Genomic DNA, 11,151 nt, shown 5'->3' on the forward strand with positions numbered 1-11,151 from the left:
ACCATTTTTGGCCCATATTTGCCCCATAGCTCCGCCGGTATCCAAGATATGGCCACACTTTCTTCTGGCCATGGCTAGATGGCACTTGTGGCTAGATTTCTTCCATGCACCACTTATCGCTACCATGTCTGTGGCCGGAGCTATTCGACGAACAACCATCGCATTTACCTAGGTACTTTTTCGGATTTTTGGTCCAACTTGCACCATTTTTGGCCCATATTTGCCCCATAGCTCCGCCGGTATCCAAGATATGGCCACACTTTCTTCTGGCCATGGGTAGATGGCACTTGTGGCTAGATTTCTTCCATGCACCACTAATCGCTACCATGTCTGTGGCCGGAGCTATTCGACGAACAACCATCGCATTTACCTAGGTACTTTTTCGGATTTTTGGTCCAACTTGCACCATTTTTGGCCCATATTTGCCCCATAGCTCCGCCGGTATCCAAGATATGGCCACACTTTCTTCTGGCCATGGGTAGATGGCACTTGTGGCTAGATTTCTTCCATGCACCACTAATCGCTACCATGTCTGTGGCCGGAGCTATTCGACGAACAACCATCGCATTTACCTAGGTACTTTTTCGGGTTTTTGGTCCACCTGGCACCATTTTTGGCCCATATTTGCCCCATAGCTCCGCCGGTATCCAAGATATGGCCACACTTTCTTCTGGCCATGGGTAGATGGCACTTGTGGCTAGATTTCTTCCATGCACCACTAATCGCTACCATGTCTGTGGCCGGAGCTATTCGACGAACAACCATCGCATTCACCTTCTCGTTGCACTTCTTCGGGAATTTGGTGCAACCAAGTTTTCACTATAACTTGGTCATTTTCCGTCCATCGGACATGCGGTTTTGGGTGTCGATACTTGACACCGCACGCTACAATATGTTCCTCCACGACCATGTGGTCCGATGCTTCCAACAGGAGCTATTCGAGGATTACCGATTTTTCACCATTAAAAATGCTCAATTTTGCACCAACTTTTGCCTATAACTCAGGCTGTATCGATCGGATCTTCAATCTTGAAAAAGTTTTGGATAGGTGGCATCAAATGCTACATTTCGTTCTTCCACGTCAACTTTGTCCGATGTCTAGCAAAAAAGTTATTCGCGAACCAAGTCCAGAACCCATGCAATGGCTGCCCTCATTGCATACATCACGGCGGTTAACTCTCGTTACTCTATACCGTGGACTTGGTACTTTTTCAGGCATTCGTTGCTACTTCTTGGTTCATGATATTCGTTTACGGTCTTCACTAGGGCATTTGGTGCTCCTTATCGGTTCATGATATTCGTTTACGGTCTTCACTAGGGCATTTGGTGCTCCTTATCGGTTCATGATATTCGTTTACGGTCTTCACTAGGGCATTTGGTGCTCCTTATCGGTTCATGATATTCGTTTACGGTCTTCACTAGGGCATTTGGTGCTCCTTATCGGTTCATGATATTCGTTTACGGTCTTCACTAGGGCATTTGGTGCTCCTTATCGGTTCATGATATTCGTTTACGGTCTTCACTAGGGCATTTGGTGCTCCTTATCGGTTCATGATATTCGTTTACGGTCTTCACTAGGGCATTTGGTGCTCCTTATCGGTTCATGATATTCGTTTACGGTCTTCACTAGGGCATTTGGTGCTCCTTCTCGGTTCATGATATTCGTTTACGGTCTTCACTAGGGCATTTGGTACTGGGCTTCCCACTTTCTACTGATCGATCCATACTCACTTGCGTGCACCTAGCCTAGGAAGGTTTCCTATGGCTTCCCATCTTTCTACTGATCGATCCATACTCACTTGCGTGCACCTAGCCTAGGAAGGTTTCCTATGGCTTCCCATCTTTCTACTGATCGATCCATACTCACTTGCGTGCACCTAGCCTAGGAAGGTTTCCTATGGCTTCCCATCTTTCTACTGATCGATCCATACTCACTTGCGTGCACCTAGCCTAGGAAGGTTTCCTTGGGCTTCCCATCTTTCTACTGATCGATCCATACTCACTTGCGTGCACCTAGCCTAGGAAGGTTTCCTTGGGCTTCCCATCTTTCTACTGATCGATCCATACTCACTTGCGTGCACCTAGCCTAGGAAGGTTTCCTATGGCTTCCCATCTTTCTACTGATCGATCCATACTCACTTGCGTGCACCTAGCCTAGGAAGGTTTCCTTGGGCTTCCCATCTTTCTACTGATCGATCCATACTCACTTGCGTGCACCTAGCCTAGGAAGGTTTCCTTGGGCTTCCCATCTTTCTACTGATCGATCCATACTCACTTGCGTGCACCTAGCCTAGGAAGGTTTCCTATGGCTTCCCATCTTTCTACTGATCGATCCATACTCACTTGCGTGCACCTAGCCTAGGAAGGTTTCCTATGGCTTCCCATCTTTCTACTGATCGATCCATACTCACTTGCGTGCACCTAGCCTAGGAAGGTTTCCTATGGCTTCCCATCTTTCTACTGATCGATCCATACTCACTTGCGTGCACCTAGCCTAGGAAGGTTTCCTTGGGCTTCCCATCTTTCTACTGATCGATCCATACTCACTTGCGTGCACCTAGCCTAGGAAGGTTTCCTATGGCTTCCCATCTTTCTACTGATCGATCCATACTCACTTGCGTGCACCTAGCCTAGGAAGGTTTCCTATGGCTTCCCATCTTTCTACTGATCGATCCATACTCACTTGCGTGCACCTAGCCTAGGAAGGTTTCCTATGGCTTCCCATCTTTCTACTGATCGATCCATACTCACTTGCGTGCACCTAGCCTAGGAAGGTTTCCTATGGCTTCCCATCTTTCTACTGATCGATCCATACTCACTTGCGTGCACCTAGCCTAGGAAGGTTTCCTATGGCTTCCCATCTTTCTACTGATCGATCCATACTCACTTGCGTGCACCTAGCCTAGGAAGGTTTCCCTTTGGTACCGACTTCCATCTACGCACTCGATATAACCTAGGTACTTGGTACCGATGATGGTTAACACTCAAGCATTTCTTGCATCCTGCGTGCAAGGTACCAATTTTCACTTCTTAGGTACGTTTATGGGCCCGCATTTATCCAATATCGCTCCGATGGCCTTTCGCATTATTTCATCCGATAGCCCTTGCCAAAAGCTACCAAAAGTTCCTCCACGGCCATGTACTCCGACGCTTAGTTTAGGAAATATTCGAAAAAATTCATCTTAGGAAAAATTTTCTTATTGGAAAATCACCTTAAATCGATGGCCATTTTTTGGGCAAAAACTTTAACGTCTTCCCGACTTTGCGGGAATTGCGAATTTTAGGCACCCAGAGAAAATCTTTTACTTTAAGGGGGCGGCCGCGAAGTTGCCCAAAGTCTCGGACACAAAAATTCTCAAGTTCCCCACTCTAGTAAATCGCCCTATGAGTATCTCCTGGCCCGCGAGCTCTGCGAGCGGGCCAGCTTCGGCGATTTTTGCCTTTTCGCCTAGGCGGTTCTTCTACGAAATTGGTCCACAGCTTTTGCTCAGAAAGCTAGCATTTGTTGCAACAGTTAGGTGCTTGGTACCACATTTTGGTATCCATTTGGGCATTTGTTGCAACTACTCGGTACTTTGGCCCACATTTCGCTCTACTCGGGCCTCTATGGTGCTACTTGTCGGTACTTTTGGCCAACTTAGGCCAATTGGGTGCAACTTGTGGGTACTCTGTGGGTACTTTAGGGCGTATTGTGTCTTTCGGGTGAACCTTCGCTATACTTCATGGGTACTGATGGCCAACTTAGGAACATTCAGTGCAACCTTTGGGCCTAAGGAAATTTGTCCAACTCTTTGGACTTAGAAAATTTTCTGGACTTAGAAAATTTTTTGGACTTGTAAAAATTTTCAAATGTTCAATTTGGCCCACATTTCGCTCTACTCGGGCCTCTATGGTGCTACTTGGCGGTACTTTTGGCCAACTTAGGCCAATTGGGTGCTCTTTGTGGGTACTCTATCGGTACTTTTGGCCAACTTAGGCCAATGGGGTGCTATATGTGGGTGCTCTATCGGTACTTTTGGCCAACTTAGGCCAATTGGGTGCTCTTTGTGGATACTCTATCGGTACTTTTGGCCAACTTAGGCCAATGGGGTGCTATATGTGGGTGCTCTATCGGTACTTTTGGCCATGTTAGGCCCATTCGGTGCTATATGTGGGTGCTCTATCGGTACTTTTGGCCATGTTAGGCCCACTCGGTGCTATTTGTGGGTACTCTATCGGTACTTTTGGCCAACTTAGGCCAACTCAGTGCTTCTTGTGGGTACTCTATCGGTACTTTTGGCCATGTTAGGCCCACTCGGTGCTATTTGTGGGTACTCTATCGGTACTTTTGGCCAACTTAGGCCAACTCAGTGCTTCTTGTGGGTACTCTATCGGTACTTTTGGCCATGTTAGGCCCACTCGGTGCTATTTGTGGGTACTCTATCGGTACTTTTGGCCATCTTAGGCCCATTCGGTGCTATTTGGGGGTACTCTATCGGTACTTTTGGCCAACTTAGGCCAACTGGGTGCTATTTGTGGGTACTCTATCGGTACTTTTGGCCAACTTAGGCCAACTCAGTGCTTCTTGTGGGTGCTCTATCGGTACTTTTGGCCAACTTAGGCCAACTGGGTGCTATTTGTGGGTACTCTATCGGTACTTTTGGCCAACTTAGGCCAACTCAGTGCTTCTTGTGGGTACTCTATCGGTACTTTTGGCCAACTTAGGCCCATTCGGTGCTATTTGTGGGTACTCTATCGGTACTTTTGGCCAACTTAGGCCAACTCAGTGCTACTTGTGGGTACTCTATCGGTACTTTTGGCCAACTTAGGCCAATTGGGTGCTCTTTGTGGGTGCTCTATCGGTACTTTGGGACATATTATGTCCTTCGGGTGAACCTTCTCGATACCTCATGGGTACTTGTGGCCAACTTAGGAAAATTCAGTGCAACCTATGGGCCTTTGGAAATTGTTCCAACACTTTGGACTTAGAAAATTTTCTGGACTTAGAAAATTTTTTGGACTTAGAAAAATTTTCAACTTCTGTATCTTCTTCATCATGTTCCATTTTGTGGGACTTAGAAAATTTTCTGGACTTAGAAAATTTTTTGGACTTAGGAAATTTTTCAACACTTGTAAAATTTTTGTTCCTTCTTTGAAGAAGAATACTTTCCACTATTAGCTTCTTTCTCTTTTTCTTCTTAGTTGTCTTCTTATTTTCGGTCCGAGAGCGCCGACACTTGTAAAATTATCTAAGTCCGAAGACTTTTGGAATGAACCAAAAGTCAACGAACACAATACATCAACCCTATCAACATCAAGTGGCAACCCGAAGGAAGCGCAGCGGCCAGCCCATGTACAACGCGAAGTTGTAGCATGCAACCAACCAACCGCTAACCTCCAACGGCACTCAATGTATTCGTTACACATGGGCGCACCTGCACCACACTGTCGTGACCATCCAACGAGCCGTCGGTTCGGTCGTGTGTTACAAGCACCCCATCACATAGGCATAGAGTCACCACACAGTGTTCTTCAACACTCTCGTCACATGGTGCAAGTCACGGTACGCACCACCAATGTGCACTGGTTGGCCAATTCCAGCACACACGGGGCGCGCACGCGCAAGCACTAACCACCAAGCATGGGTCGCCTGAGAGGATCGATGCGAACGCATCTCTACAACTTGAAGCTCCCAGCCTGTAGTCCCGTCGTTTGCGGGCGGTCGTAGGTGTCGAAACTAGTGATATCCACAGTCGGCAAGCTCGTCCACCGGTGTTCCCAACATGTATGGTACTAACACGTGCAGCGCGAACCCGCCCTTTGCGGCCTAGTAGTAAGCGGGGATGAGACGCCAGTGTGCCAATGGACAGCACGGACGGTTCTCGGAGGGTTGTTAGGCCCGCTAGCTTACGACCACCTAATGGGTATAAGAAGCGCTATCAGCTCGGATTGGATACGACCTTAGAGGCGTTCAGGCATAATCCAGCGGACGTAGCGTCATACCATAGTCCGTTCGAACTAGTATTGAGCCAGTGGTCCGTACCTGTGGTTCCTCTCGTACTGCACAGGAATTCCGTTAAGATAGCGACAAACAATGCACACCAGTAGGGTAAAACTAACCTGTCTCACGACGGTCTAAACCCAGCTCACGTTCCCTTGAAAGGGTGAACAATCCTACGCTTGGTAAATTTTGCTTTACAATGATAGGAAGAGCCGACATCGAAGGATCAAAAAGCCACGTCGCTATGAACGCTTGGCGGCCACAAGCCAGTTATCCCTGTGTGCGTAGCTGTCAAGCCAGCAGTTTAGACGTGCTTTGTGTCGCTCCGTATTTTTTGCAAAAATATTGTGCAAAAGTGCTTATAAATAGCGGAACAATAGTCGAAAAGGGCGAATTGAGTGTCATTCTTAGCGAATATTGAAAAAGGAAATCGTTTTACTTCAATTTACTGCGCTCAAACTCAGTTTAAAGTGTCCCCATACACTTTGTATGGGGAACTTCAGTGGCGAATAAATATCGAAATACCGTGTTAGAACATTGGAAAAGTGGTAAAACACATGCTAGGGAGCATAAACTATCGTTTTCCAGCGACGTAAAGTGCTTTTAAAAAGAGATAAACAGTAAAAACTCGACGTGAAAGTGCGTGCAACAGCGTGGTACGGTGGCGTCAGGTGTGTCGTCGCGTGTGTTTGTGTCATCAACAACACCACGAAGCGTTTTCGAGCAGTGAGGACAACAACCCAACGTAAAAGCTCCCTTTTTATGACGACAGCGCCACCCGTGGCGGGTTCCGCAACTTCCAGCGAAGACAGCAACCACCTTCTCTTCGACGTCTGCAGCGCCACCAGTGACCGGTAGCGGTAGCGCTTAGCCGGGACACCAGCGTTACGAAGCGTTACGGTGCTATAAAACTCGATGCGAATTGCATACCTTTCCGGCGCTTAGCGGTCAGAGAGTGAGAACGCGCAGCCGGAGACCGGGAACGCTTAGCAGGAGACCGGGAACGGTTCTTTGGCTCCGAATTCTTCCCCGGGAACGCCAAAACGAGAGACTTCAACGCGTCAGCAGGCGACGAACCCGTTTTTTGGTGTTTTCTTGAATCTCTTGCGGAATTTATTAAAAATTCTTATTCTTGCGGTTTTCTCTTGCGAAATTGTTTTTAATAAAGAAAAAAGTGGGAGTTTTTTTTATTCTTGCGATCCGCGGACGGGAAATCTGCCAAAGGGGCTCTAGCGACGGACGGTCGTTACCTTGGCAGATGTTGAAGGGAATATTCCCTTGTTCCGTCTGAACGATTCGTGCAGGCGGTTTTTTGTGAAAGGAGCGGAGAATGGAGGGGCGGGTGCTTCGTTCCGGGGTGCGGTCGTCGTCCACGCCTCGGAAGCGGTCCGATACCCCTTCCCCTTTACCGGAGACACCACGGCCGGCCGGACCAACGGTGGCGGTTCCGTCCGAGGCTGATAATTCCGAGGAGGAGGACGATGCGGAATTTTCCGACGCCTCTCTTCTCGAGCAGACGGTGGTGCCGCCAGTGGTAGCGGCAGGGGAGATGTCTTCAACCGTGGCTCCCCACGACGATGGCGAAGCGTCGGTGCTGGCTTTCCAGCACAAGATGCTGGAGAACTTCGCCAAACAGATCGAGTCGCTGACGGAAGAGCTGCGACTTAGCCGGGAACGTGAAGTGGCCCTGAAGTGTACGCTGGAAGCGCTTCAAGAGGGCATGCGTTCCTTGACGGCGCTTCATTCCTCGGCACAGCCTGTTGGTCAGGGCAGTGCCAGGACAAAACGCAGCCGGCAGCAGCGCAACCGTGCGAAGAAAGCTTCGCAACTGCAGCAGCAGCAGCAGCAGCAGCAGCAGCAGCAGCGGCAGCAGCAGCAGCAGCGGCAGCAGCAACAACAACAGCGGCAGCAGCAGCAGCAGCAGCAGCAGCAGCAGCGCAGCCAGCCACAGCCGCAGCGACGGACGGTCGCAGTGTCGGCTAATGGCCAGCAGCAGCAGCAGCAGCAGCAACCGCAACGTCAGCAGCAGCGGCAACAGCAGCAGATGTCCTGGGCTACGGTCGTGAGCGGTCGGAAGAGCCGATCGCAACGTTCGACTCAGCAGCAGCAGCAACCGCAGCAGGTGGGCCAGCCGTACCGGCCACCTCAGATGCGCCAGCAGCAGCAGCAGAGTCAGCAGCAACAACATCAGCAGCATCGTGCCCAGTCTAAGGGGCGTCCTCCGCGTCCTGACCGCATTGCGGTGGTCCCAGGTTCGGACAAAACCTGGACAGAGATGTACGTGAAGCTGCGTACGTCTCAGGAGCTGCAGGACGTCAGGGCGGACATCGGCATGGGGCGCCGGACCGTGCAAGGTCATCTGCTTGTACCGTTGCGGAAGAACGTCGATAGCGCGGAGCTGGCTCGCCGGATCCAGCTAGCGCTAGGTGAGGACGGCGAGGCACGAGTGGTGACGGAGATGGGTGAGCTTCTCATCACCAACGTCGACTCTCTGGCCCAAGAGAGTGACGTGAAGCTTGCCATTGAGGAGAAGTTGGGAGCAGCGGCTGGCATCACTCACGTCGAGCTTTGGGAGCTCCGTGATGGCACCAAGCGAGCGCGAGTTCGACTTCCACTGGCCAAGGCACGGAGTCTCATTGGTCAGAAGCTGACACTCTGCCAATGTGTCAGCGGGATCCGTGAAGTGCCGAAGAAGCCGCTCGACCGTCAGCGTTGCTTCCGTTGCCTGCTGATGGGGCACCTGGCGCGGGACTGCCGCTCTTCAACTGACCGGACGGGTCAGTGTTTGCAGTGTGGCGAGGTAGGCCACCGCGTTAGTCAGTGCACGTCGGCAGCTAAGTGCATTGTCTGTCAGGGGCCCCATCGAGTGGGCCACTCATCGTGCCGACAAGGTCAACAGTGTCGGGTGTAGTGAGGGTGATGCAGGTCAACCTGGGTGGTGGACGCACTGCCCAGGATCTGGCCCTGCAAACAGCCCGCACGAAGCGGGTCGACGTGCTGCTGCTGTCAGAGGTGTATCGACCTCCAGAGGGCAGCGGTAACTGGACGGTGGATTCGACGGGGAGAGCAGCTGTGGTGGCAACCGGCCACCTTCCAATCCAGCGGGTCTGGCGCTGTGCCATGCCCGGGTTGGCTGCTGCGCAGATTGGAGGGGTGGTCTTCATCAGCTGTTACGCCCCTCCACGTCTCAACGCCGGCGAGTTCGAGCAACTTCTGGAGGCGGTGGAGTTGGAGGCCCAACCCCACCCTCGCATCGTTTTGGCAGGCGATTTCAACGCCTGGAATGAGGAGTGGGGTAGCCAACGTACCACCCGGCGCGGTGAAGAGCTGCTGGACACAATTCGGCAGCTTGGGCTTGTGATCCTGAACCAAGGATCGGTCCCGACGTTCGTGGGCAACGGAGTCGCCACTCCCAGTGTCGTGGATGTGTCTTTCGCGAGCGCATCCATTGCTCGTCCAGACACTTGGGAGGTGGCAGTGAACACCACTTCGTGCCACTATACGGCGTCGGACCACCGGTACATTTTCTTCACCGTGGGGCCTCCAACTCTCGACCAGCAGCAGCGACGACAACAGCAGCAGCACCAGCAGCAGCAGCACCAACAGCAGCAGCACCTGCAGCAGCAGCATCGTCACCTGAACGGGAGGCAGCAGCGACAACAGCAGCAGCATCGCCAGCGGGGACAGGGGTCCTCTTCGTCGTCTACCACGTTTCGGCACGCTGGCCGTAGATGGAAGACGACGCAGTTTTCGGTGGAGGCATTCGCAGCCGCACTCCAGACGGCCGGTTTTCCGGAACGAGCCGTCAGCCAGGAGGGGATGGTCGACGCCATGCTAGATGCATGCGACGACACGATGGAGCGCGTCACCATGTCGCATCGTGACCCCCATCGAGACCTCTTCTGGTGGACTCCGGAGATCTTGCGTCTTCGGGAGGAGTGTGCGGCCGTGCACGAGCAGATGCTTCATACCACCGACCTGCAGGAGCGCAGCATCGTGGCTGCACATCATCGGTCGGCGAGGAGAGCCGTCGAGAAGGCTGTCCGGGCCAGCAAGCGAGCGCAGCTCGATGAGCTGATTCAACAGGCGGAAACCAACGAGTTTGGGGCCGGTTATCGGGTGGTCATGTCTCGTCTTCGTGGCTGCTTCGTGCCACCTGAGACTGACCGTGTCGTGTTGGAGCGGATAGCCAACGATCTGTTCCCGACACATCCGCCTGTTGACTGGCCGGACGCTGAATCATCGAGCGTCGAAACCGAGGAGCGGAGTTCTTCGTTGACCCCTGTCACCGTGGGCGAGCTGTTGTCCATCGTGGGATCGATGGCGAACCGGAAAGCGCCTGGACTGGACGGTATCCCCAACGCGGCGGTTAAGACGGCCATTAGGAAGTACCCGGAGGTTTTCGTCCGTTTGTACCAGGACTGCCTGGACCGGGGTGCGTTTCCAGCGCCCTGGAAGAGGCAACGACTGGTACTGCTGCCAAAGCCTGGCAAGCCTCCCGGGGAAAGCTCCTCTTACCGGCCGCTGTGCATGCTCGACGCGCTCGGCAAGGTGTTGGAGCGCCTAATTCTTAACCGCCTCAACGAGTTCCTGGAGGAACCGGATGCGGAACGGCTGTCGGACGGGCAGTACGGTTTCCGGCGAGGCAGATCCACCATCAGTGCGATCCAGCGCGTGGTCGAAGCGGGCAGGACGGCCATGTCCTTTCGCCGCACCAACGCCCGAGACAAGCGCTGCCTGATGGTGGTGGCACTTGATATCCGCAACGCCTTTAACTCTGCGCCCTGGCAAGCCATCGCCAACGCGCTGAGGGACAAGGGGGTACCGTCATCGCTGCAGCAGATACTGAGGAGCTATTTCGAGGACCGGCGGCTGGTTATCGACACCAGCGAGGGCCCTGTCGAGCGGAACATCAGTGCGGGCGTTCCACAGGGTTCCATTTTGGGACCCACGCTTTGGAACGTGCTGTACGACGGGGTCCTGGGTGTCCAGTTGCCTGAGGGGGCCGAGGTTATTGGCTACGCTGATGACCTTGTCGTCTTGGTCCCCGCAACGACACCCCAAGCCGCTTCCTCGACTGCTGAACGAGCCATCGCGGTAATCATGGACTGGCTGGACCGGAACCGTCTCTCGTTGGCGCCAGAGAAGACGGAAATGACGCTCATCTCCAC

The sequence above is a fragment of the Anopheles funestus genome, assembly GCF_943734845.2.
Source record: "Anopheles funestus chromosome X unlocalized genomic scaffold, idAnoFuneDA-416_04 X_unloc_31, whole genome shotgun sequence".
NCBI lineage: Eukaryota > Metazoa > Arthropoda > Insecta > Diptera > Culicidae > Anopheles > Anopheles funestus.